The following is a 27,913-nucleotide window of genomic DNA, read 5'->3' on the forward strand; positions in this document are numbered from 1 at the left end:
AGTAAAACAAGAAAAGTTTATCTTAGTAAATTTTTAAATGGAGGAATTTAAACCAACTCAAATCTTCTCTAGTATGACAATGATTTTCTGGGGTCAATTGTTATCTGCATATCATTCTTATATTTTTAGAACTGATTAAGGGATTGCCTTTTGGTTACCCATGAACTGTTTGGTTCATATTCTCTATTCTCAAACTTTCATAGCTATTTGACTTGGGAACATCATATGAACATCATGGGAACAGATGTGTCATAACTTGTTAGTTTTACTCAGAAAATAGTAGGAATAATATCAGTAAAATGTAGTATGTTGTACTTCATCTTCTTCCAAAGTAGGCGTTGAGTGAATACTAAGCTCTGATTAAATCATAATTCACCTGATGTAACTATATTAAAAAAAGATATTGAGAATCCATTCTTTTAGTCTTGGATAAAATGAACCATATCAATTTAAAATGTGAAGACACAAGCTGCACATGGGCAGATATGATAATATACCGCCGAGTGACAGTTAAAAGCATAGCCCTGGAGGATACAAAATCCTTAGCCTATTTCTAGTATAATGTGTGACACATTCTTTGCAGATAAACGATTTTTGATACCATAGAAAAGCAGACTCCAGGGGTTGGTGGGCATTCATAAAGATCATGCGTGGATAACTATAAGTATAATAAGGACAGTGAACTGAAAATCATGGAATTCCTTATTCTTCCAATATCTTCCTGACTAAAGTTGCTTTACTGGCTTCTATAGTCATTTTATAATACATAACATCGGTCTTTTTAGATTTTATTTTTAAGATCATAGTAAAATTAAATCATGAGTACATCCAAACTTCCCATCTAGCCCTTCTTGCTCTAATATTCAAGGCCTCTCTATTATGTATAAATGTAAACATGTGTACACTTACGTATCCATAAATATAACATTATATACACATAATTTTATTTGTGTGTCTGTTTTTAGAGTTGCTCACATTGTGTTGGATAACCATTTGCTGTACCAGCCACTGAGTAAGATGATTTCTGCCACTCTGTGCATTTTTCACTCCTGGAAGTTCTTTGTGTATGATTGAGGCTTGTGGACTTTCCACCTTAGAATGTCTGTTATTGTTGTCCCTATTCAGTTCTTGTTTAGACAGTAATGCTGACGAGACTTTGTGGGTGTAAGTTTTACTTTGCCAGGAGACATAATCTCACAACAAAATCTCTGATCATCGGGAATTTAAAGTCTTTCTGCTCCCTCTTCTGCTATGTTCCCTGATCCTTAGGTACCAGATTTGTTTTGTAGATGTTTGCTAAGACTGGACTCCAGAGCTCGGCATTTTTATTAGTTGTGGTATATGTAATGGTTTCTGGTTTTTCAAAAAAGAAGATTATTTGATGAAGGGAGAGTCTATACTTATCTGTGTTCAGAAAGATAAATATTTAGAGTATTGGTAAGGATTATACTTGTTTAGGAAAGTGGTAGTTGCAGGTTCTCCTCCCAGATACATGACTTCACTGGCCCTTGGTAGTCGGCTAGTTTTCCACTATTAGGCATGATTTTCTTGTAGAGCACTATTAAGTCTAATTAGAAAGACATTATTTACTGATAAAAAGAGTATATCAGCACTGCACATTTAGGGTTTTCTAACAGTGATGTTTATTGTTTTTTAAAGGAGTCATAGTTGTGTAGGACCATTGATTTTGTACCTCCTTAGGAAACTTGCATGCACACTTCTGGTCCTATGAAGGCTAGTTTTCAGGCAGGAGGCATTCAGGTCATTTATAGCTCAGGGACATTTGTGCCCAGTGTCTGAAAATGCCTGATGTCTTCAGTTTGATGTTTTTTCCTTCTGTGGCTCAATCACTCAAAAGAGTATTTCCCATGCCTGATGTTTTGGAATTTTGATAGATGGTTTCGGCTCATGGAGGGAAAGTCCTCAAGCTAGATGAGAAAATTTCATCTAAGCTATATGTATAATTATACATAGACTTGCAACTATTACAGCTTTTGTTTTCAGGTAAACAATTACTAGTATGATTCCTTATTTTGCTGTAAGACATCCTTACTGTTATTCTACCCTCCTACCACATTTTTCTGTGTTTATATTCCTCTACTCTCTCTAATGACAGTGGTACCTTCTTTCCCCATTTTCCATATCTGAAAGCTGATACCTTGCTATCTCCCTTTTATTGCTCCCAAACAATTTAACCACAACAATGGTTCATTTTTTTTTTATTTTTTATTCTATTTATTTATTTATCTATCTATTTATTTATTTATTTTCCTTTTCTTGGTTTCTGCACTTACCGTGGTATATGTATACTCACTTCTGAAGATTTGGACACTTCTGAAGTGTACAATCAGAGAGGGCATTTTTCATCGTGGTCTGGGCTACATCAATCAAAACAATTCTCTCAGACCCCATCATTTACCTGTAACAGTCATTATCTAATCTTACTGTACAGCTGAATAATATCTCATGGTGTAGGTATTACCATAGTTTTGTTATGTATTAGTTAAATAACATGTAGGATGTTTCCATCTCCCAGCTACTGTGAATAGAGTGACAATGAACGTGTCTGAACAAGTATCTGTGGAGCAGAATGTTGAGGCCTTTGGTCATACACCAGTGAGTGGTATAGCTGGTATAATGGACCTATTTTTGACTTTTTTGAGAATTCTCTATATTGTTTTCCATAGTTAAAACACATGTTTTCACCGTAGCTTACTCACAATGAGGAATGTACAATTTCATGAGTTTCTGTAAATTTCAATTTTGTCTTGCTGAAAATTTTTGTGTGGATCACAACTAAATGGTTGTTGAATGGCTTTTGTATGCTACAACAGTATAAGAAAAAGTAAATGATTGACATTTGATTTTTTCCCTTTCAACAATCATTAGCCCAACTAGAATCTAGGCTTGAACAACATTCATTCATGAATTTATGAGCTGACACTGCAACAGTCAATTTTGTGAACAAATTTGAAGGATAACCCCAACAGAGTCAAATTTGCTACAAAATAACTGTCTTTAGCTTTTACTGACTTTAGAACACAGACTGACCTTAAAACACAGAGTCATCTTTGCTATCTAACTCAGCCCTGGAAATACTGAAGTAAAAATTTCATAGGAAGAACAGAACAACACAAACAGCAAAATTGTCCAGTAATTACCATGAGATGTTCCCAAAACAAAAGTCCCTTAATTTTATTTTTCTTATTATGTTTTCTTCTCTTCCTCCTTCTCTTCTTCCTCTTCTTCATTTTTCTTCTTCCTCTTTTTTTTTTCTAATAAATGACTAAAAGGCACTAAAGATTTTTCTGTGAACATATATCTTTTGGTTAAAGAATGTTGACTGAAGTACATAGAGGGACAGTTTATTATTGGGTATGAAAAAATAAATATTTTCATGGAAATTTCATCTAGTTCATTAAACAGCAGTTTAATAAGCTGAGTACTAGATAAAGCAATTATGATGGTTATTTTGGTTCTTATTTTTTACCGCTTGTATTATAATACTAATAATTACTATTAAAGTCACAGTCAAGCAAGCACTACACACAAGACACACAAATGCACTAGACACACAAATTAACACTTCACTGGCATCCTACATCAGAGTAGTTTATGGTCCCAGAGTGACCATAAACTTGTGACAATATCTTGTTATGTTTTAGCTGAGTGAGTTGAAGATTGACTGAAAAGCTGAGCTGACTTCACCAAGGGACCTGCCACAATAAATAGCAGAATAAACAATTAAGTTTAACCCAATAAAGTAAAACTTACTTTGTATTTGCTTTACTATCACAGAATTACTCTTTTGTTATCTCTAACTTTAATATATATCTAAAATGATTTCTCAGAGACCAAGTTATTTTTATTATTATTATTGTTTATTATTATTAGTTACATTTTATTAACTCTGTATCCCAGCTGTATCCCACTCCCTTATTTCCTCCCAATCCCACCCTCCCTCCCTCAGCTTCTCCCTGCCCCTTTCCAAGTCCAAGGATTGGGGAGGACCTCCTCCCCTTTCATCTGGCCCTATTTTATCAGCTATCTTCAGGACTGGCTGCAAAGTCCTCCTCTGTGGCCTAGCAGGACTGCTCCTCCCTTGGGGAGTGGGGAGACCAAAGAGCCAGTCATTGAGTTCCTAAAACCAAGTTATTTTTTTTGTATATCTGCTAGACACCTAAATATTTACTTCTGTAAACCGAAAGCACCTTTATATTTTCTTTTTTAAAATTTATTTATTGTTCTTTTACAGTTTGTTCACTTTGTATCCAAGCTGTAGCCTCTTCCTTAGTCCCCTCCCAATTCTAATCTCTCTCCCTCCTCTCCTCTCATGGCCCTATCCAAGTCCACTGATAGGGGAGGTTCTCCTTCCCTTCCCTCTGACCCCAGCTTATCAGGTCTCATCAGGACTGGCTATATTGTCTTCTGTGACCTGGTAAAGCTGCACTCCTCTTAGGGGAGGTGATCAAAGAACAGGCCACTAAGTTCATGTCAGAGACAGTCCCTGTTTCCATTACCTACTTAGAGACAGAGCTGCCACGTGCTACATCTGTGCACGGGTTCTAGGTTATCTCCACGAATGGTCCTTGGTTGGAGTATAAGTCTCAGAAAGGACCGCTGTGCCCAGATTTTTTTTTCTCTCCTTAAAAATATGAATGCTTCATGAATTTCCGTGTCATCCTTGGGCAGGGGCCATGCTAATCTTCTCTGTATGGTTCCAATTTTAGTATCTGTGCTGCTGAAGCGCGCACACCTTGATATTTTCTAATCACAAATATCTGCTCCCATTAATATTTTTAATTTTTACCAAAAAAGAAACGGAGTACATGTGTAATATGTTTACATTACATACATGAGTGATGCATTGACATTATTTCTGTACTTTCCTCTAACCCCTCAAACTTCTTTCCTTCCCCTACTCATTTACAAAACCATGACCTATTATTTAATTATTGTCATAATCTTGTTATACATGTGTATACATACATATAAATAATATAAATAATAAGTGAGTTTATAGATGTTCATGAGTGCAAATTTAGCACTGGTGGTTCTTCCTCAGTTTTCATATCTTTATTTCAATACACTAGTGATTAATATACCACCACATTTGTTATTACTTTATATCATTCTTGACTGAGAAAATTCTCCCAATAATTAGCTAAAAATCCACAGTAGAGTTATGTCTGAATGCATACACCAGTCCTTTAAATTTCACTGAATAAAATTCATAAGCCTTACAACTTTAGTTCAAAGCCTTTTATCATATAGACATTTCTGCATTAATTCTAGGCTACAGGCAAACAGAAATATTTGTCATTTGGGAAAAGCCTTAGAAGTTTTATATATATATATATATATATATATATATATATATATATATATATATATATTTGCACTTATCCATTTCCATTCTTAAAATAATCATGAGATTCTGAGAAGGGCTAGGGAGGTTTTTTTTTCTTCTTCTTACATGAATAATCAGTCCTAGTCCTTAAAGGTGAGATTTCACTTGTAAATACAGAGATATGGATGGAGTACAATCCTTAATTTATTAATCTAATAGTTTATTTATATTTAAAAATATTTTTCTCTTACACAATAAACCTTGGAGGCAATTTCTAATCCCTCCATTCCTCCAAGTTTCTCACCTCCACTCCCCTAGATCCACTCCTGCTTACCTTAAGAAAAGCACATGACATAAACATAGTTGAGCAAATGTCTTTGTTGTGTGGTTGAGCACCTTTTGGATATATGCACAGGAGTGGTATGGTTGGATCTTGAGGCAGTACTGTTCCTAATTGTCTGAGAAAGCACAAGATTGATTTTCAAAGTGGTTGTATAAGATGACATTCCCACCAGCAGTGAAGGAGTGTTCCCCTTTCTCCTCACCCTATCCAGAATGTGTTGTGACTTGAGCTTTTGATCTTAGCTATTTTGATAGGTATAAGATAGAATCTCAGAGTTGTTTTTATTTGCATTTCCTTGATAACTAAGAATGCTGAGCATTCCTGTAAATGTTTCTCTGCCATTCAGTATCCCTCTGTTAAGAATTCTCTAGTTAGCTCTGTACTCCTTTTTTTTTTCTTATTTTGACATTGTAATTTAATGAGAAAATAGGGGATCAACAATTCATCAAGATTCTGTAGCAGTAATTATATTCTACATTGTGACAATCAGGTCACAGGCTGATCAGTGTTGTTAATAACAGCTAATTTATCATCGAATCAAATTAAGCTATGAAGATGAACAAGGTTGTTTTGAAGGAAAGATAAATAGAAAATATAAAACTAACATTTCAAAGTGGGTCAGAACACAACAAACAATCTAAAATTATTTAAACTAATACTTGCATAAAGAAAATCAAGAGAATGAAACATTGTGAATGTCATGGGAAGAAAATTTTCATAACACAGAGAGAAATTGTCTAAGCCAATGACAATTGGAGAAAGGTTTATCATGGTGCCTTCTCCTCAAATCAATGTGGTGTTTTAAAATACCAATTAAATGTCTTTTATCCTTCTTCACTATATTTTCTGTACTCCATTTGTATTCAGTATTACAAACTTGCTGTGCTTCTTTTTATTTTTTAAAATTGAATAACTTGGTTTGTTGGTGTTTAAATTCTTGAGTTCTTTATATAGTCTGTATATTAGCCCTCTGTCAGACATAGGGTTGGATGAAGCTCTTTACCCAATCTGTAGGCTATCCTTTTGTTCAGTTGATAGTGTCCTTTGCTTTACAAAAGATTTTCAGTTTCATGAGGTCCCATTTATTGATTGATGATCTGAGAGCTTTTGCTGTTGGTGGCCTGTTGAAGAAGTTGTGGCAATGAGTTTTCCCCACTTTTTCTTCTAACAGATTTTAGTATGCCTGGTTTTATGTTGAGGTCTTCGATTCACTTGGACTTTACTTTTGTGTGGGGTGATAAATATGGATCTATTTGCATTTTTCTACATGTAGAAATACAGTTAGAACAGCACCATTTGTTGAAGATGTTATCTTTTATACATCGTAAGGTTTTGGCTTCTTTGTCAAAAATCAAGGATCCCTAGATGTGTTTATTTCTGGATTCTATTCCATTCCATTGGTCCACCAGTCTGTTTCTTTGTTAGCATAAGGCTGTTTTTACTTTTGTTGCTCTATAGTGCAGCTTGAGATCAGGTCTGACAATACCTCCAAAAGACCTTTTATTGTACAGAATTGTTTTAGCTATTTTTTTTTTGTTCTTCCATATGAAAGTATGAATTGTTCTTTCAATGTCTGTAAAGAATTGTGTTGGTCTTCTGATGGAAATTGCATTAAATAGGATGATCATTTTCACTATGTTTTCCCATTAATCCATTATCATGGGAGATCTTTCCATCTTCTGATATCTTCTTCAGTTTCTTTCTTTAGAGACTTGCATAGTAGCTTTATTCCTAATAGCCAGTATCTGGAAACAACCTAAATGCCTTTCAAGAGAGGAATGGGTACAGAAATTGTGGTAAGTTTACACAATGTGATACTCCTTGGCAATTAAAAACAAGAAAGTCATGAAATTTTCAGGTAAATGGATGGAACTAGAAGAGATCATCCTGAGTGAGGTAACCCAGAAGCAAAAAGACACATATGGTATATACTCACTTATAAGTGGATACCAGCCATATAATATAGGATAAAAATACTAAAATCTATAGTTCTAAAGAAGCTAAACAGAAAGGAAGACCCTAGAGAAGATGCTTAATCCTCATTCAAAAGGACAAATAGGATGGACATTGGAAGTAAAAAAAGACAGGGAGTAAGACAGCATCCTTCCACAGGGGGTTTCTGAAAGATTCTACCCAGCATGGTATTAAAGCATAGGCTGAGACTCATAGCCAAGTTTGGGCAGAGTGCAGGTAATATTATGAAAGAAGAGGGAGATAAAAACAAAAACAAAAAACAAAACAAAACAAAACAAAAACAAAAACAAAAAATACAGAGAGTGTGCAGGAGTTCCACACGGAGAACCCACCCAAAACTTTCAGTCCCAGAGGGCCCTGCAGAGATTGATGAATCAACCAAGGACCCTGTGTGGAGAGGACTTAGACCTCCTTCTCAGATGTAGCCTATGGGCAGCTTAGTCTCCTAGTGGGTACCCTAGTAAGAGAGCAGGGACTGTCTCTGGCATGAACTTGGTAGCCTGCTCTTTGATCAGCCGCTCCTGGTGGGGTGGCCTACTAGGCCGCAGAGAAAGGGGATTTAGACAGTCCTGGTGTGTCCTGATAGGCTAGGGTCAGATAGTAAGGGTAGAGGACCTCCTTATTAGACTAGGTGAGGAGCATTGAGATGGAAGAGGGAAAGAAGGTGGTACTGGAAGGAAATGAAGGAGGAGGCTACATTAGAGATACAAAGTGAATACAGTGTAAAATAATAATAATAATAATAATAATAATAATAATAATAATAATAACAGTATTAGTAAAAAGCATGCCTCCCAGGGATATCAGCTCAACTCAGCATAACACATTACAACAATACTAGGCACACATCCTTATATCAAGCCTGGACAAAGCAACCTAATGGGAGAAAAAGTTTCACAAGAGCAAACAGAGAGGTCAGGAACACCCACACTTCCAGTGTTAGGAATCCTACAAGAACACCAAGCTATACAACCATAACATATATGCATAAGACTTAGCTCAGACCCATTCAGGTTCCTTGATTGTAGCTTGAGTCTCTGTGAGCCCCTATGAGCCCTGCTTAATTGATTCTGTGGGCTTTATTCTTCTGGTGTCTTTGACCCTATCATCATTCCTCCCCCTCTTCTGCAGTGTTCCCAAACTGCCATGTATTTGGCAGTTGGTCTTTGCATATGGTGGATAAACTTCATTGATGATTGGGCTAGGCACTTATTTCTGGGTATAGAAGAGAGGATGATGCTTACTGGGCATTCATTCCTCTCTTTAATCACTTTGAATGTACCCAGTGATTCCAAATTAAACACTTTTGGAATGTGATTGTTGTATTTGCTTGGGGGAATTATTTAAATACTTACAGATTGTCAACTATCCTTTTAATGTTTTTAAATTTATTTATTTATTTCTTTAGTATTTATTACAATTTATTCACTAGGTATCCTTGTCAAGGCCCCCCACCCCTTCTCCTCCCAGTTCCACATACGCTCCTCTTTTTTCCTTTATGCCATCTGACACTAGTCTATCACGTCTCATCAGGACTGGCTGCATTGTCTTCCTCTGTAACCTGCCAAGGCTGCACTCCTCAGGGAGAGATGTTCAAAGAGCCTGCCACTGAGTTCATGTCAGAAACAGTCCCTGTCTCTTTCTAAGGAACTCGTTCGGAAAACTGTGCAGCCTATTGGCTTCATCTGAACACGGGGTCTAGGTCCCCTCCATGCATGGTTCTTGGTTGCAGTATTGGTCTCTGCAGGTCTCCTGGGGCCCTGTTTTTTTTTTTTCCTCCTCTGTTTTTCTCCTTTTGGAGCTCCTGTCGCCTCCAGGTGTTTCTATCTCCCCTTCTTCCATAAAGTTCCCTGCACTCTGCCCAAAGTTTGACTTAGACTCATTGACTTTTCTTATAAGAAGAGTGTGATTATTTATGTATAGGCAAAAATACTGGTTTACAAAATAAGCATTTAAAGTGGGGATATGTTAACTTATTTGATAAATTGTGTTGGTTAACTTTTGTGAATTTTATATAAACGTGTCATCTGGGTAGAAGGAACCACTGCTGATGAATTTCTTACATCAATTCGGCCTTGAACACCAGATTGTCCTTGAACTTTCTATTTTTTTTTTAATTAAAGGTTTGATGGGGGAGGGCTCAGCCTACTGTTTGTAGTGGAATCTCTAGAAAGATGGGACTAGGATTTACAAGAAAATGAACTGAGCACATAGAAAGAGCAAAGTTTGAAACAGTGTTCTTCCATTGTCTCTGTTTCAGTTCTTGAATCTGACTTCCTTGCTTGAGTTCCTTACTTGGCTTTCCTCGGTGAAGGACTGTAATACGAAATAAACTTTTTGTTCCCATGTCTGTTTATAACCATGGTGTTTGTGCAACAATACAAAGCAAACTAGGACATAAATGTTAACGTTGGGAATTTATAAACTTGGGTCACAATTTGACAAATGGCACTATTATAGATAATGCTAGATTATTCTAGATTATTATAATGGTATAAGTATAATCACCAGGGTTCTTATAAATGGAATTTTCAGAAAATACGCTTTAGAGAAGACTTCCTGACCTCACTAGCATTAACAAGGATAGTAATACAGAATGACAAAGTTACTAGACATCCAGAAAGTGGCACCAAGATCTTATTTGTTTCTGTATGTTTATTTTGTTTATAAGAATGTGTTTTTTTTTTCATTTATTTAGGGCATTCTTCCAACTTTGTACCATTGCTGTTATTTCTCTTTTCCTTATAGGTATAAATGCTGAGCTTCAATTCCATTAAGCTGCCAGAAAAAGGGTAAAGCAAATTGTATCATTGTGGAACATTCCTTCAAGATTGAAAGCATACTGCCAAAATTCTTACCTGAAAGATAAAGAAATTTTTTTCTTATTTCCATTAAGAATCAGGGTACTTTGCTTCTTAAAGCAATATATATATATATATATATATATATACATATATATATACATATACATACATATGTGGATAAAACAGAGTTTTTTAGAATAAACTTACCCCGTTATAGCTTGAAAATATATAATAACTGTTCCATTTAAAGGCAAGAATATATTGCTCACTATGTTTTAGGCTTGTGAAAGCATGATATTATATGATGCGACAAACAGTTCCTCATTACAAACCTTTCAAACCATTTCTAAGTCTAAACTGGCTTTAACTTGCATTATAACCTGATAGATTGTGCTTTAGTTTTACAGTATTCTTGAATAATATAGATGGGGTAGTATAAGTAAGCAATGAGCAGCCCATTAGACTGAAATAATGCTACTACAACTATTCGATAGCATAATATAAGATATTAATGATAAAATGATTTAAATATACAAAAATTTTCAGCATGTTTGAAGTTAACATGACCTACATTCGTCATTCACCTGTTTTTTTTTTTACAAAACATTGTCTTTCAATTATGTAACATATGATAAATAGTGTACAATATATAATGTACATATAAAAATACACATATAAAATTGCAAACAGGAGCAGCATTGACATGATTATCTTGTTTTAGTTCTTCATCATTAGATGCTGCAAAGAGACAGACCTCTTTTACTTCTGTGGGCTTAAATTTTACCTGCTCAGTAACACAACCAAAATATCCTAGCCGAGGAGAACAGAAAAATTACCTTTTCTCAATCTCCAATAAACTGAGTCCTTCAGTAATAAGTATTTGAAAATTAAATTAGAACCAGAGATGACTGTACTGTTAAGAGAAGTGGCTGCTTTTACACAGGATCTGAGTTTTATTTATTATCAGCACCCACATGGTGGTGTTTATATTTCCAAGGGAATTATCTTCTGTGAGTACCAGGCATGTATGTGGTGATCAGGTATACCATGCTTGGAAAAATCTATACATATAAATTAATATAATAACAATTTATTATTTATTATTATTAAACTAAGCATCATGTTACTTTTAGAGCCATTCATATAGGTCTACTGTTCTGACATTTCTCAACTAGAGTGAGATATTAAATTTAGATATTAATGAAAGTTTTCATAATCCATTCAGAAGATACCTTATTGCTAATCACTAGGTATTAGACATGATTTACATTTGTTTTAACACATATTGATTGCACAAATGTGCGGTATTTATTCATTGTGATAGTCCCATATTCAGAGACTGTATATATTCTTCTTTTACTGCTGACAGTCTTCCAAGCACCTGGGACAGAATTCAATTTCTAAGTGCACCTAAAGCTGAGGATTGATAGCAGAAGTTGGGGAAAGGTTGTAAGAGCCAGAGCAACAGGAAGATTGCTGTGACATTGTGTCTTCTAGAAATGTCAAAGAAGTTACATCAATACTCTAGATTTTGATTGGCTTTTATTTAGTTTCCACACATGGGAAGAAATATGAAATGAGTTTCTTTGTATCACTAGTTTATTTCTTGTAATATGATGATATTTAATTCTATTCAATTTGTTGCAACTGGCAAATTGCAAATTCTTAAGTATTTATTTATTTATTTATTTATTTATTTATTTATTTATTTATTTATTTTGATTTATTCCAATTCATTCATTTTATATCCTGGCTGTAGGTAGGGTGGCTGAAACAAGTAACATTTCTTTTTAAAATTATTTTATTTTTATTATTTATTACAATTTATTTAATTTGTATCCTGGCTGTGACCCCTTCCTCATCTCCTCCCCATTTTACTCTCCCTCCCTCTTCTTCCCCTGTGCCCCTCACCTAGTCCACTGATAGGTGAGGTCTTTCTCTTCTCCTATTTGACCATAGCCTATCAGGTCTCATCAAGACTGGTTGCATTGTCTTCCTCTGTGGCCTGGCAAAGCTTCACCCCCAGGAAGAGGTGATTAGAGAACCTGTCAGTAAGTTCATGCCAGAGAAAGCCCCTGCTCCCCTTATTAAAGAACCCATTTGGAGACTGAGTCTATGGGCTACATCTAAACCAGAGTTTTAAGTCTTCTCTATGCATTGTCCTTGGTTGGGGTATCAGTCTCTACAGGGCCCCCAGGGCTCAGTTTTTTGACTCTGTTGGTCTCCTTTTGGAGCTCCTGTCCCATCTAGGTCTTTCTTTTTATTTCTTTTTTTTAAAACATTAATTATAGTTTATTCACTTTGTATCCCCCTCCCTCACTCCCTCCCAATCTCGCCCTAACTCTAACATCTCCTCCCTTATGTCCCTCTCCAAGTCCAGTGATCAGGGAGGTCCTCCTCCCCTTTCCTCTGACCCTAGCTTATCAGGACTGGCTGCATTGTCTTCCTCTGTGGCCTGGTAAGGATGTTCCCCCCCTCAGGGTGACCATCTAGGTCTTTCTATTCCCCCTTTCTTTCATAAGATTACCTGTTCTCTGCCTAAAGTCTCAGCCTCTGCTTTGATACTTCAATCAGTAGAGTCTCTCAGAAGCCATCTGTGGTGGGCTCCTGTCCTGTTTCCTGTCTTCTCCTGCTTCGATTGTCTATCGCATGTATCTTTCTGAATGAGGATTCAGAATCTTCCCTAGGGTATTCCTTGTGGTTTAGCTTCTTTAGGACTGTAGATCTTAGTATGTTTATCTTATATTATATGGCTAATATCCACTTAAGAGTGAGTATGTACCATGTGTGTCTTTCTGCTTCTGGTTTACTTCACTCAAGATGATATTTTCTAGTTCCTACCATTTACCTGTAAATTTCATGATTTTCTTGTTTTTAATAAGTGAGTAGTATTTCATTGTATAAATATACCACAATTTCTGTATCCATTCCTCCATTGTGGGACACTTAGGTTGTTTCCAGATTCTCACTATTACTAATAGAGGTGCTGCAAACATGGTTGAGCAAATGTCCTTGTCGTACGCCTAGGAGTGGTATACCTGGATTTTGAGGTAGCACTATTCCCAGTTTTCTGACAAAACGTGGCATTTCTTTATAACTACATAATTACACGATGTTCCATTTTTTAAGTGACTCACAGAGTAGAGACACCTGAGAGGAAGGTAACTTAATACAGGAATTTCTTCCATCATATTAGTCTGTGTCCATGTCTGTGGGACACTGTCTTGATTGGTAACAGAGGCAGAGGTATCCCACTTTGTGGCTCTATAATAAACTAAGTCCAGCAGTCTATGGAATTCACACCAATATGCAGTGAAACTCCATCACCTATGCTTCACTTCCTGCATTCCTGTTTTTGACCTGAACTCATGCCTTTGCTTCCTTCAGTGATGGACTGTAATAAGTGGGCTAAATAAACCCTTTCCTCAGCCAAGTTTATCAGAACAACACAGAGCATTAGAGATATATCATTTTGTATTCATCTTTGTTTGCTGATGTACAGCTTAATTTAGAAAGCTGTTGTGATATTGTGATGTTGTGATATTGTGTGATGTAGTCTGTGAGAGATGTCAATTAGCATCTCTTCACCCCAGATAAATGTGCAATAGATTTTATTGGATTTAACTTTTCAAAGAAATGGGCTGTTTATTCCAAACAGTGAAAATTAACAAAATGACAAGTGAAAATCTGAAGTAACTCTGCATATAACATATTATGTTACCAATTCAAATAGTGTAGGTTTTTTTTTTTGTTTTTTTGTTGTTTTTTTTTTTTTTTTTTGTTACAGTGGAATGGATCCTATACTGAAAAATCAGAGAAACTTTGAAATTATAAAATTATAAATTATATGCCATCATATGGTTAGATGGATTACTGTATTGATAATACTAAATTCTTTCTATATGTCCTAGTGTGTCTGCTCTTGTATTAGAACTTATTTTGTCACAAGACACTGTGATACAGTTATTTTGTTTCACATAAAAGTATGTCCCTGTTTCATTGTTTTAATAAGACTGACCTGAAAATTATGGATCCCATCAGTGCTTATTCAACTTTGTTCTTACTGTGAAAGATAGCTTGCGGGGAGTTGTTTTCTTGCTGTTGTTTTTGGTTTTTGTTTTTGTTTTTTTCTTCACTCAGGACTTGAAATACAACATTAATTTTCTCCCACAAAGTAGGACATCTGATGTTTCCATATTGGGGATGCCTTTACATTTTACTTGTAGTTCAATTTTCTCTGAATATTATAAATAATTTCTTTGTTCTATACTCTTAGTTATTTGATTGTAACAGTTTGTGAACAAGGTATTTTGTGACAACTCATGTTTAGCACGTTAAAACTTCTACCTAGATATTTACATTTTATCCAAGATTAGGTCATTATATGTTAAATTTTGTTCAGCAGGTTTCTTGCCTTATTCTTCCTCTCTGGATACGTCATTCCTTTGGATATTTTATTGTTCCAACAATGGTCTCATATATTACTTATTATTTTCTCTTAATATTTTACCTTTTTGAATTTGATATACTAAAACTCCTTGTGATTGGTAATATTTTTTGACAACTTAAACAATGTTGGAAGTAAGACTCTCAAAAGAGATATTGGGCTTCATAATAAAGGGAGGTGAACCATGGAACCAATCTCATGAGAGTCTTTATCTGTGGTCTCTGCTTCAGTTCTTTCCTAACACTTCAGTCTTAATCTTCTTCTCTGTCTTCCCTCAACAATAGACTATACTCTGTAAGTAGAATAAACCATTATGCCTAAAGTGATAAACTTTGGTCAGGGTCTTTATCATAACAACAAAAAAGCAAACCAGGTCATCTCTTTTACTTTATTTTATTTTGTCATTAAAATATGACATCATTTCTTTATTTTCTCATCCAACATTAGTTATACCTTTCTTTGTTTTGTTTCAAATACCAGGTCTATTTTTAAGTTGTGTTTCATGCATATATATAAATTGTATATGCATATACATGAATATTCATAAATAAAACCTGCTCAGTCTGACTAATGTTACTCAAATCCATCTTTTCAGGACTGACTATTTGTTATTGTATAACCAACTATGTGGTCTTCTCATGAGAAGACTATTTCTCTCTATTTTTTCTTTATTTAGTATACTGCTGAAGATTTCCGGCAAAAAAATTATTTATTGAGCTCTTTACTTGAGTTCTTTGTTTATAAGAAGTTTGTTTAGTTTGGATTCAGTTCAAAATATTTCCTCTTTGATGAATTTCTCATTTATATCCTACATAATCTTCCTAAAAGTAAGTTTACCTATTTTGTCATGTAATTTATTCATTGTGTTGAAAATGATGGTTGAATTATTTATCAGATATTTTATCCACTTCACATTCCTTATAATCATCCACTAAGAGGTTATAGTATTTAGAAGTGCCACAATATTTTTTCTTGTGTTTTTACAATGCATTCTGTACTTGTTGATCAAGTAGTTCTATTACCTTTATTGGGTGGCCTTTTTACTAAGATTATTTCACTGCTTTATGTGTCTGTGATTTGGTAATACACGGTTGATTTTATTCTTTTCTAAAAATAATAATATAATTTTTGTAGTTTTTTTCTATATTTAATGGGCACTTTTATACCACAGAAGAGTTGAAGGAAAAATAAACTCTCTGTGTTCAAACCAAAGTGTTTATCCTTTGGAATTTCAGTGAAATATGGCACAGTCAAGTGAGGATATGGACAAATCTCTGCAGTGACTCATACATTGAAAATGGAAGAGCCTCTTAAATGACTAGCTTCCCTTCAGCTTCAAGTGCTAATGAGTCTATTGCTTTTCACGTTCTGTGTAAAGTATCTATATTTGATTGTGAAGTGTTTATCACACCTCTTCAATCATACATTGCTTTCCATTTTTATGTCATGTGGATACAGAGGCCAGAATTCATCCACTATCCAAACTCATCAGAAATGATCAAGGGACAATCTAGGCCTGGGACCAGTGAGGTTGGCAGTAGGAATTATGACATTTAATCTCTGCTGAAATTATGGATATGTTTTCTTAGTCATTGGACATAGGACAAGTGTTAGTCCAATATATGTGCAGGGAAGCATGTGGTTATTAATATTCCTAGCTTTATTTTTCTATCTATATTTTCACACATAAGTAATCCATATAGAGCTGGATAAATTCTATTGCTAACTTCTTTGACTCTACAGATCCAGAAGAAACAACTTTCTTCAGATTCTCAGTTGCAGTTACCTCTAGGGCATGAGAAAGTGTGTACAGTAGCAGGAGACAGACCAAAGTTTGTTAAGTTAAAATTCCTAGAGGATTAAGCAGAATAAAGTGTGTCTAGATCACAGCAAAGGTCTTTTTTTTAAATATATATACTTCTTAAGCTGTGTGCCTGAGGTTATAACAAGAGTAGGTGCAACAGCCAAAGTATGTACTCAAGATCACTGCCTTGGTCACACGTAAGGGGAAGTAATATTTTTTTAATGACTCTTTTTTTTGAATTCTATTTTTTTTATCAGTTACATTTTATTAACTCTGTATCCCAGCCCTGTCCCGCTCCCTCATTCCCTCCCAGTTCCTCCCTTCCTCCCTCAGCTCCACCATGCCCCTTTCCAAGTCCACTGATGGGGGGGGGACCTCCTCCCCATTCATCTGATCATGTTTTATCAGGTATCTTCAGGACTGGCTGCAAAGCCCTCCTCTGTGGCCTAACAGGACTGCTCCTTCCTTGGGGGTGGGGATGCCAAAGAGCCAGTCATTGAGTTCCTCTTAGAAATAGTCCTTGTTCCCCTCACTTTGGGAAACCAATTGGTTACTGAGCTACCACAGGCTATATCTGAGTGGAGGTTCTAGGTTATATCCATACATGGTCCTTGGTTGAATGTCAGTCTCAGAAAAGACCCTGTGCCCAGATAAGTTTGGTTCTTGTGGAGCTCCTATCCTTTCCCCATCAGACTAACTCCCCTTTTTTCTTATGATTCCCTGTACTCTGCCAAAGGTTTGGTCATGAGTCTTTGCTTTGAAAACACTGCTAGTTAGAGTCTTTCAGATGCGCTCAGTAGACTCCTGTCATACATTCAATGCACATCCCATCTGTCTTTCTAAACAAGGATTGATCATCTTACCCCATGTCCGCTCAATTGATTATCTTTTTTAGGTGTATAGATTTCATTATGTTTATCATATCTTATAGGTCTATGTAAGTGAGTATATACCAAGTTTGTCTTTCTCCTTCTGGGATATTTCACTCAGAATGATCTTTTCTAGATCCCATCATTTGCCTGCAAATTTCATGATTTCCTCCTTTTTGATTGCCGAGTAGTATTCCATTGTGTAAAAATACCACAATTTATCTGTTAATTATAAACAGGAGCTTTTTTCAGTGCTAGTTGAAGTGGTGCAAACCACGTAGTTGGCAACCTCAGTTCTTTAACAGTTATAATTCTAAACAAATCTGCATCTGTGCTAATTGAAGAATAGGCTTCCTGATGTCTTAGTTATTAAAGAGAATATACTTCATTTTTATCCATTTTATACCTACCATTTTCTTCTAGTCATTTTTTTATTAAATATTTTATTTATTTTACATGGTGATCACAGTTTTCCCTCCCTCCTCTTCCCCCAGTCCCTCCCTTTCCCCTCACCTCCCCACCATCCTCCCATCCTCTCTGTCTTCTCAGAACTGGCTCAGAAAAAGGACGCCTTCCATGGATTTCAACCCACAGTGGTGTATCAGGTTGTAGTAGTCTAAACACATTTTCTGTTATTGTGGCTAGGCAAGACAGCCCATTTAGGGGAAAGGGATACCAAGGCGGGCAACAGAGTCAAATACAGCTCCTGATCCTGCTGTTAGGAGTCCTACATGAAGATCAAGTTGTACCAGGTTGCATATGTGTGGAGGAACTAGGTCCATCCCAAGTATGCTCTCTGTTTGGTGGTTTAGTCTCTGTTGGCCCTTTGGACTCAGGCTAGTTGTTTCTTTATGTTTTCTTGTGGTGTCCTTGACTGATCTAGCTCATTCCATTTTTGTCCTCCTCTTCCAGAGAATTCCTCAAGGTCTGCCTAATATTTCATTGTGGGTCTCTGCATCTGTTTCCATCAGTTGCAGGGTGATGTACCTTATACGACAGTATGCTAGGCTCCTATTTTGAAATGTAGAAGAATTTCATGAATAGGTCAGGGATGGGCTCTTTCTCATGCTATAGGTCTCAAGCTGGGCCAGTCATTGTTTGACCATTTCCCCATTTCTGCTTCATCTTTACCCTGCACATCTTGTTGGCAGGAAAAATTGTCGGTCTAAGATTTTGTGGATGGGTTGGTGTCCAACTCCACTAAAAATACCACTCACTGTTATAATATCAGTGAGACTGATACAGTTCTCTGATTAGTGAGCACAGTGGAAGGTCTGTGAAGTCTCACAAATTCAAATGAGAAAAAGTTTCAGCCCCAAGAGCACTTTTACAATTTTAAAATAGGTCTCTTTTCTAGTAAGCTTATGGTTTCAAGACCTTGTGAATTCTTTGGAAGATAATACAAATTCCCTTTTTCCTGCAATGCCACCTTGAAGTTTTATGTTGTTTATCTATTAAGTCAACAAGACAGTGATGGTTGGGAAACTTTCCATTAGCTAGAATTGTCAATAACTTCACTGATAAAAGAGTTCTTGAGGCTCTCATTCACGTTTATGCCTGCTTTAGGGAGACACTCATCCCATTTCTGTAGTCCAGTGTAGCAGGTATCTTGATATTTTATTTCTTTTATTAAACTGCTGCCCCAGATCTCTGAATCTTGAAAGGTTTCTATTTTCCTTCCGTTGATTTCCAAGTTAGCACACAATGACCACAAAATGTATCTATTTACCTGTCAAATCACTTTTTTGTGGAGATAAAGGCGTTTATTGGGGACTTTGAATGTACCTTGCTCTTGCTATGATAACTTCTTTTCTAAACATCCAATACTCTTTCTTAGAGTTTGTTAACTTTATGCTTTTAAAAAGAAGTGTTTACGGTAGGATAAACATGGTAAGCAAATCTAAAAGATCAATACAGACTTGAAGAAATGAAGCCCAACCTAGATTTTTCTTCAGTTTATTTTGACACAATTTATTTCATGCAGAAGTATAAGCAGAACTATTTCATGTTTTAAAAATAAAATATGCATAATCAAAAAGAAAAATCTATATATGATTATATGTTATGTTCATGTCTGTGGGTAAATTTTAAGAGAAGGCTACAGAAGCGTTCAGATAGGCAAGCAATGGAAAACTGAACTATTTGGCTCATTTGAACTAATTCCTCTTTATTTGTCATGTCTCCATTATCCATATATTATTACAATGTTGTATATTGGACTCTTAAATGTTAGAAGTACAAAAAGAATATCACCTACAAAATAAAGTTTAGCTGACACTCTGTAGCACACAAATTAAATAGATTTTATATCTTTTTGCTGTGGATTTATATCACAGTAAATATAGTAAGCCTTAGGACATGGGAAGAGGGAGAAAACAGGGAATGTGAAAGGAGTCTACCACAGAGGGCCTCTGAAAGACTTTACCCAGCAGAGTATTAAAGCAGATGCTGGGACTGACTCATAACCAAACATTGGACAGAGTGCAGGGAATCTTATGAAAGAAGAGGGAGATAGAAAGACCTAGAGAGAGAGGACAGGAGCTTCACATGGAAACCAACAGAGGCAAAAAACCTGAGCCCAATGGTCTTTTCTGAGACTCATACTCCAACCAAAGACCATTCACAGAGATAAGCTAGAAACCCTGCACAGATGTGCAGCCATGGCAGCCCAGTCTTCCCTAGTAAGGGAAACAGGGGCTGTCTCTCTCATAAACTCAGTGCCTGGCTCTTTGACCACCTCCCCCTGAGGCGGGCAGCCTTACTAGGTCACAGTGGAAGATAATAAAGACAGCCCTGAGGAGACCTGATAGGCTAAGGTCCAATGGAAGGGCAGGAGGACCTCTCCTATCAGTGGACAGGATAAGGGGCGTAGGAGGAGAAAAGGGAGGGAGGGGTTGGTGGATGGAGGAGGCTACAGCTGGGATAAAAAGTGAATACAATGTAATACATAAAAAATTAAAAAAAAAAACCAAAAAAATTAAAAGAGAAAAAATATTTAATCAAGTTAAAATATGAATATTTTTTCCATTTTTCCTGTTTGAAAAAGAGTGTAAATATATTGTACAATTTACCTTTCATTTTGTCACTTTTCACGTGCTTATGGATAGAAAATTAGTGAGTAATATTTTTAAGCAAAAATTCATATTTCAAAAAACAGTAGTAGAATACAGGAAGGAATATAAATCAACCATGGAGTTTCTTATATCTTACTTTCCACCTTTGATGCTTTATGTTATTAGTATTATTCAACACTGTACATAATTCTTGTGTTTTGCTGATATTCATGGAATCCTAAAGTTATTTCATCAAATATTCATTATGCTCCTTGTGTGTATTTTTCTAGGTAATGTCATTTAGGTAGGTAAAATGTAAAAAGAAGGAATATAGATGAAGGGAGAGAGAACTGTGTAGATTGTTACTATTGAGTTCAGTGGAATTTTATTTACTATTTACTACATAATTTTAAAAATGATTGTGAATGTTGCACACATTGTTATAATCTTTATTCCTTAAATTTTATTTGCAGTAGCTCCCAGAGAAGGTTAGAGTTTCAAGTGTGACTGAGCTAGAAAATTCTTCCCTGCAGGCAACCATTCATATTTCTAGAAAATGCTGTGCAGGCTGTCATGGAAAAAAAAGGCTTCAATAGTGTTACCCAGCTGTGAACCCTGTGAATGTCAATTCCAGCTGGCCAGGCAAGGTATGCCCACTTTTACAATACTGGCCTGATTCTTAGGATGGAAACTATTCTAAAACTGGGGCTGAGTCCTCAATGAGAGAACCCATTCCTGGAACTCTCAATAATTATATATATCTATTTTTTTTTCATTTGTTCATATAATATGTTCATAAGTAGTAGCAGGTGACATATTTATATTATTTGACTAACATGAAATATTAAAAAAATGACTTCTGAATATTACTGTGATATAGACTAAAGTTACTTTCAGAATTAATTAAAGCCACATTTTGCCTGGAGTGGTTGTGAATACCAAAGCATAAGTTGCTGAGAATAAGTGGTAGTTGAGTACTCAGCAAAACAAGATATTGATGTCACTCCCTTTAAGCCTTAGGAAACATGAGAAAAGGAACAAAAAAGAGGAAAGATCTGGAAAGCTGTGTAAAGTGTTATATCTAGAAAGAGCATAGTCATCACAGTCTTTAATTAACCATACCTAAGGTTTCATGTTCAGTGCATATAAAAGAGAAATCATGTCAACAGCCAATTGTTGAAGGGCTAAAAACTCAAGGGATCTTAAGGCTGCCAGCTGAATTTTTTAATACTTGTAGACTCTAAGAAAGAGGGAATCATTTTCCTCATTACTGTTTCCATGTTGAGCCCAACAAACTCTAATATATATTTGCAAACTCATGACCAAAGAGATGACAATGATTAAACAAAATAAATGATAAGACAAAACATCAAAACTTAGACCTTTTAATTTATTTTTTTATTAATTATAATTATTCACTTTGTATCCCAACTGTAGCCCCTCCCTCCCAGACCCATCCTCTTTCCCTCTACTCCTCCCATGCCCCTCTCTAAGTCCCCTGATAGAGGATGTCCTCCTCTTCTTCCATCTGGCCCTATCCTATCAGGTCTTTTCAGGACTGTCTGCATTGTCTTCCTCTATGGCCTGTTAAGGCTGCTCTCTCCCTCAGGGAGAGGTGATCAAAGAGACAGCAAGTGAGTTTATATCACAGACAGTTCTCTGTTCCCCTTACTAGGAAACCCACTTGGAGGCTGAGCTTCCATGGGCTACATCTGTGTAAAAAGAAATAAAGTCTTTCTGGGATGAGAGGGATTTATGAGAAGATATGAGGTGTAATTTTTAAAATAATTATATTTTCTATAATTATATTATATATATACATATAAATTGTTACAAATTTTTGAAAATATTTTCTCCTAAAAACTTGCTGTATCAACCACAATTTTATAATTTTTAGAAATTTATTTTTAGTGTTTGACGTTTGTATAGTGTGGATGGTCATGTGACACCACCCTTGTTCTCCTCTTTTATCTTGTTGAAGTAGGATCTCTCTTGTTGCTTTTGCCATTCCAGGTTAATAGGTTCAAGAGATTGCAGAATGTTCTCCTGTCTTTGTGTCTAATGTTAATATAAGACACCACCAGGAAGACACAAAGACGCCATCATCCTTTTTCATATGAGTTCTGGGAATTAGGCTCAGACTGCAAGCACTTTTACCAGCTGAGCTCTGAGCTATATCACTAGCCTCATGATATTACTTCTATTAATTTTTTTGTTATGATTGCCTACTTACCTCTTTTAAAGCTCTAAATTTTTAGAAACAATTTATTTCATTAAATTTGTCAAAATGTCTTCAAACTAATTCTCTTATAGTTACAAAATACTTATCATGTCTTATTTCTTAGCCTTGGCATACATTACTTAAAATGTTACAAATGACATTTTAAAATGTTTAATCATTTATTTCACTAAAATATATTATTACTATTTATTTTATAGTATTTTTGCAGTTATATGTATGGACATTATTGGACAGCTGATGATGATGTCAGGAAACCTCTTTTGCTTTTCCACTTCATTCATTTTTAAGATATTGTTTCTAAAGCAAATTATACTTCATTGATACAGTCCTCATTAGTTAGCATACTTCAATGATAATAATTCTGTCTTCCAAGCCTGGAGTAACAGAAGACACCACACACAGAGATAAACATGAATGTTAGCTCCTGATGGTGAATCTATGCCAATGACAAACACATTAACTACTCAACTGTCTTTCCAGGCATATAATTTTTCTTTTAGTGGTGACTTTTTATTGTTCATGATATTTGGGAGACTATCTTAATTCAATGCATCTAGTATATAGATGCATTAGTGGTAGTGACAGCATTTTTAACCATTTTTATGCACACTGAAGCAGATCACAATTATGGAAACTGCCATATTGGTTTACATTTTATTGTACTTTCCTTCTTTAACAAAAACTATTTCTTTTCTTATTTTCATACAGCTTGGATCATCACATAGATTGGAGTAACTATAGATGTTATATAAGGATCTACCTGTCTTGTAACTCAGCCAAACAATGTAATAAGTTTTACCAAACAGAAAACAAAAACAAGTCTAGCTCTAAGAAGTTTTTTTTTAACTATGTAATAGTTTGTTGTGTTTTAACAAATTTGACAATTAATTGGTTAGTATGCAGAGACATACATATTAAGATCAAAGCATAATTTGTAGGAATTGTTTTTCTATCCAACATATGGTCCTGGCAAACTAATTCAGGTTGTCAGACTTGCAAGCAAGTGTCTGTACCTGCTGATCCATCTCATTGTCCCTAAATATGTGTCTTTCCCACGTTTTTATACTTTGATTTAAGCAGAGATTTATTGCAACTGCACTCAAACTTCTTTTTTTTTTTTTTTTTTTTTTTTCAATGCAGTTTATTCAGGAACCTTGAACAATCATCTGACCCTGGGGAAAGCCAGCCCACAGCTTAAATAGCCTCTGGGTAGCCAACCCCAACGTGCCACGTGGGCAATGCAGATAGGTCCACATACATGGAAGCAAGCCAGATCCCCATCCTTAGCCAAATATGGAGTTGTTTGTGACAGAGAGCACTCACCATCGGGAAGGTGGAAGGCAGAAACCAGCTCCATCTTTAAGGCGCGGCATTACACAGCTCTCTACAGTTCCCCCTTTTTGTTTTAGACGCATCAGGCAAGAGTAGAGGTCTGATCTCTGATATTAGAAATAAATTGGGACTTTGTACTGATGTTCATTTAGGTGTCATCCACCCAAAGAGCATCAGACCCGTCTGATACCTTTTTCTCAGAGGTGGAACCTGGGGCATCAACCCGCATGCAATCAGACATGCTCTTCTCTGGGTCCAAAGCGGCTGACCCTGAGTGCAGTGCTTAGCCTCGCATCCTGAGCGTAACATTTTAGCTTTTTATGGTAGCCAACCATGTTCACAAACTTCTTGAAAAAATAAATAATCATTTGTATTTGTTTGTTTACTCTTTTGTGTACCTTTGTACATATCAGAAAAATGCATTTCCAAAAGTATCTTGGATTCCTTCCAAAAAATTTATTTAGTGTAGGAATTCAGGTTGTGTAAATATAGGTACTTCTTAAAAGTTAGGTGTTTATCACTTAACACTCACACATTCAAGGAACAAGTGTAAAGGGATTTTTGTTACTGAAGGCTTTTCATGAGCTGTAATGATGCTGCTGTCTTATGATTCATCATCCCTGTCCTGTTGGTCTTGTTTTCTTGTGTAATCTCAGTGACATGAGTTATAACAGCCAACCACTCAGAACTGGTAAATAATCAGACTTAACACAGCTCACTAAAAAGTGAAAAAAAAATCTAAAGAGTCATTTCACATAATTTTCATTACGCCTCTGCTCTGCAGACCATTTTATGTGCTAAATGTTGTCACTTATCATTTATTCAGCTAAAGTATTATGTAAGAGCTTAAGTTATCTCAACTTTCCTTTCAGTGCTGTGATTATAATAGTTAGAATATTACCTTTTATAAATGTAAGAGTTTTAAGTGGACACTTTCCTTCTTCCATTTGAACCCTGAATACCTCAACTGTACTTGAATACCTCAACATTACTATGTTTCTAGACCATTCAAATGGATAATGATCTGTCTCTTATCTTTCCAGTTATGATAGCCATTAAAATAATAGTTATTATTTTAAAATTTCAAAAATTTAATTTATCTATTTATTTTGGAAAGTAAAGTGACTATTTTCTGTTTGCTTTCATCAAATTGTCATAATTTAAATGATGCATATTAAAGAGATACATGCTTTGTGGCAGTCTTCCAATAAACACATCTACACTAATTGGTAGATTATCCAGACTCCACTGTCTAATTTACATTTCAAATAAACTATTAATGTAGCACAAACTTTAAATTGATGCAACCTTACTCATACTACATTGTACAGTCAAATTTGTTTTAGGTAAATAATTTAATATTTTTGGTACTATTAAGTAGTTTTAAGCTGCATCATCAACTACTTAAGGGAGTCAGTTAAGTAAATGATGTAAATGATTCATTACCTCTTGAAACATACTTCTTCAAGTATTTTTGGATAATTTTTATGGTATTTTGGACAATAACAATTTCAAATCTAAAAGTATACAACATTATCACAAATTGTGTAAGACTTCCTACTGTACAGGGAATAAGAGATTTAACCTCTACAACCCAGAATTCATGTTTCCATTCTTGAAATGGACAAAATGGCTCCTCAGGCAGATTATGGTTCTAATCATCTCAGATCCTCTGAACCACCACTGTTTAAGCCAACACACATTGATCTGTCTTCACCATAATTATGACCTAGAGGATAATAATAATTTAACACTATTTCTTTTTAGTTCTGATCAACTGGGTTTGTCTTCTTGGTCAGTTATTTTATATCTTGATTGACAGTTCATTGGGAACTATCAGTAGTCACATAGGATGAAGAATGTTACTTTGTTACAAGGCAAGGAAATTAAAAAAATGATTTTGGTATAAGCAATTTTTTTCTGCACTACACTTATAGACAAATGATTGTTGTTCATCTTAGATGCCCCCAAATACCTGGATGAGTTGAACAGTTTCCTTTCTTGTCATTCAGGGGCCTGGGCTTATTTCTTCTCTTGGGGTGTCCAGACACATGTGTCTTAGACTCAAAGGAATGAAGCTTAGCTGTTGGGGTGGATCAGCAGAATTCCAATTAGTCAGGGGAGGGAAGCCCTGTCTCCAATACAGCTCATTCAGTGATTCAGCCCTTTTAGTGACACAGTTCTTTCAGTGATACAGCTTTATTTATTGGGGGGTGGGAGTGCTATATAAACATTGGGGGAGTGGGGTTTTAGGTGAATGTACATCACTGGCTTGGGCTGAGTTACTGGAAAGATTCGTTTGCATGGAGAGGAATTCCAGGTGCCATTGCCTAGTCTCTGGACTATGTGACTACCTTGAGAATACAGGGGTTGTACCAGGGGATGAAGGCAAAGAACACAGAGGGAACGGTTCTTACTCCTGCCAGTCTCAAGATAGAGATTTTCAGGATTTAGACATGTCTCAACCTCATTCTAGCTTTAGGAAGGTTACCCTGGTCTCATGGTTCATGTGCCTCGCACTTTGTCCCATGCCAAACTTATTATAAAAGGAGAAAGCCACATTTTCAGAATCAAATGTGATAGTATGTTGAAGTGAGACATTCTTCAATATCATGCTGTATGTATAAAATACCTTTGATTTTATGAGCTTTTGAGCAGACTGTGATGACATGGGTCAATATACCCAGTACTTAGAATGCTAGAGCATGATTATAGGTCTATTTGTTTCCTTAAATAAAAACTCAACAATGTTTCATTCATACTGATATAATGACCAACAGAATTCCTATAACCTTTATATACTCTTGATGTTTGTAATTGGATATTGTGTTTATGTCAGAGATTAGTATTGATTTTTTTTCTTCTTCATGTTTAAAGCCAACTTTATTCTTCAAATTTTTCCTCTGGATGATAGGGTTGTTTTCCCCAAATCTACTATTCTCATTCTGACTCTAATAAAAGTTTAAACATATAAAAATATTATTTAACATTTTTATAAATTTTGTAGCATTTACATAATATGCCTATACACACATATGAATAGTACAATGATCAAGATAAATGAACAATAATATGGAATTCTATTACCTTCTTTTTAAATTGTTGGTTCATTTTCAGTACATATATTGAATGTCAGCACCTGTAATAGGTGCCAAGTGTACAGAAGCAAAGAAATGAAATCCATATACTAAAATGTATTTCTCTAAAAGGAAATAAATATATTAAAAATGAAATTATATTTGGATATGAGCTTATCACAGAGATACACACGTAGCATTAAACCAGAGAAAAGAAGCTAGGAAATGGTACCAGATATATTAGAAGAAAGGAGCATATCAGGAAAAGGAAGAAGAAGAGGAGGAGGAGAAGGAGGAGGTTTGTATCACTTTGAATTGAATTTCAGGGATAGAATATAGAGCCAGATGGAGTAGAGAAAGAGCATAATTGAAAGATTTGGCTGAAAATGTTATCTTAAAGCCGTTCTTTGATAAGGACTGTTCTAGAACTGTGTTCCTGACTATCCACCATGAAAGATTAAGATGAGCAAGTCAAAGCAGTGATGTTTAAAGGCAAATCAAGCTTGTTTCTCTCATCATTTCATGCCCACTTACACCTTTAGGGTTACTTCTGTTTATAAGATTTAACTAATTCCTAGGACAATGCATTAAAATTGCCTGTTTAAACAAATGAGCAAA

The 27,913-nt window shown here is 35.5% G+C and overlaps 1 protein-coding gene and 1 non-coding gene across 6 annotated transcripts in view; one reads left to right on the top strand and one right to left on the bottom strand.

Moving 5' to 3' along the window:
- The window catches only part of Brinp3 (BMP/retinoic acid inducible neural specific 3), a 493,646-nt gene that overhangs the window by 125,885 nt on the left and 339,848 nt on the right, over window positions 1-27,913 (top strand). The window contains exon 1 of one of the 5 annotated variants that reach the window (XM_060364422.1): window positions 10,438-10,459. The exons of the other annotated variants lie outside the window; for them this stretch is intronic. The gene's annotated coding sequence lies outside the window, so the exon portion shown is untranslated. Of the gene's footprint in view, window positions 1-10,437; window positions 10,460-27,913 lie in introns of those variants that run through there. 5 annotated transcript variants of the gene reach the window in all.
- LOC132646646 (U6 spliceosomal RNA) lies at window positions 4,648-4,750 on the bottom strand. The gene has a single exon (XR_009584895.1). It is a non-coding gene; the product is annotated as a U6 spliceosomal RNA (small nuclear RNA).

The sequence above is a fragment of the Meriones unguiculatus genome, chromosome 11 (genome assembly GCF_030254825.1).
Source record: "Meriones unguiculatus strain TT.TT164.6M chromosome 11, Bangor_MerUng_6.1, whole genome shotgun sequence".
NCBI classification, from domain to species: Eukaryota; Metazoa; Chordata; class Mammalia; order Rodentia; family Muridae; genus Meriones; species Meriones unguiculatus.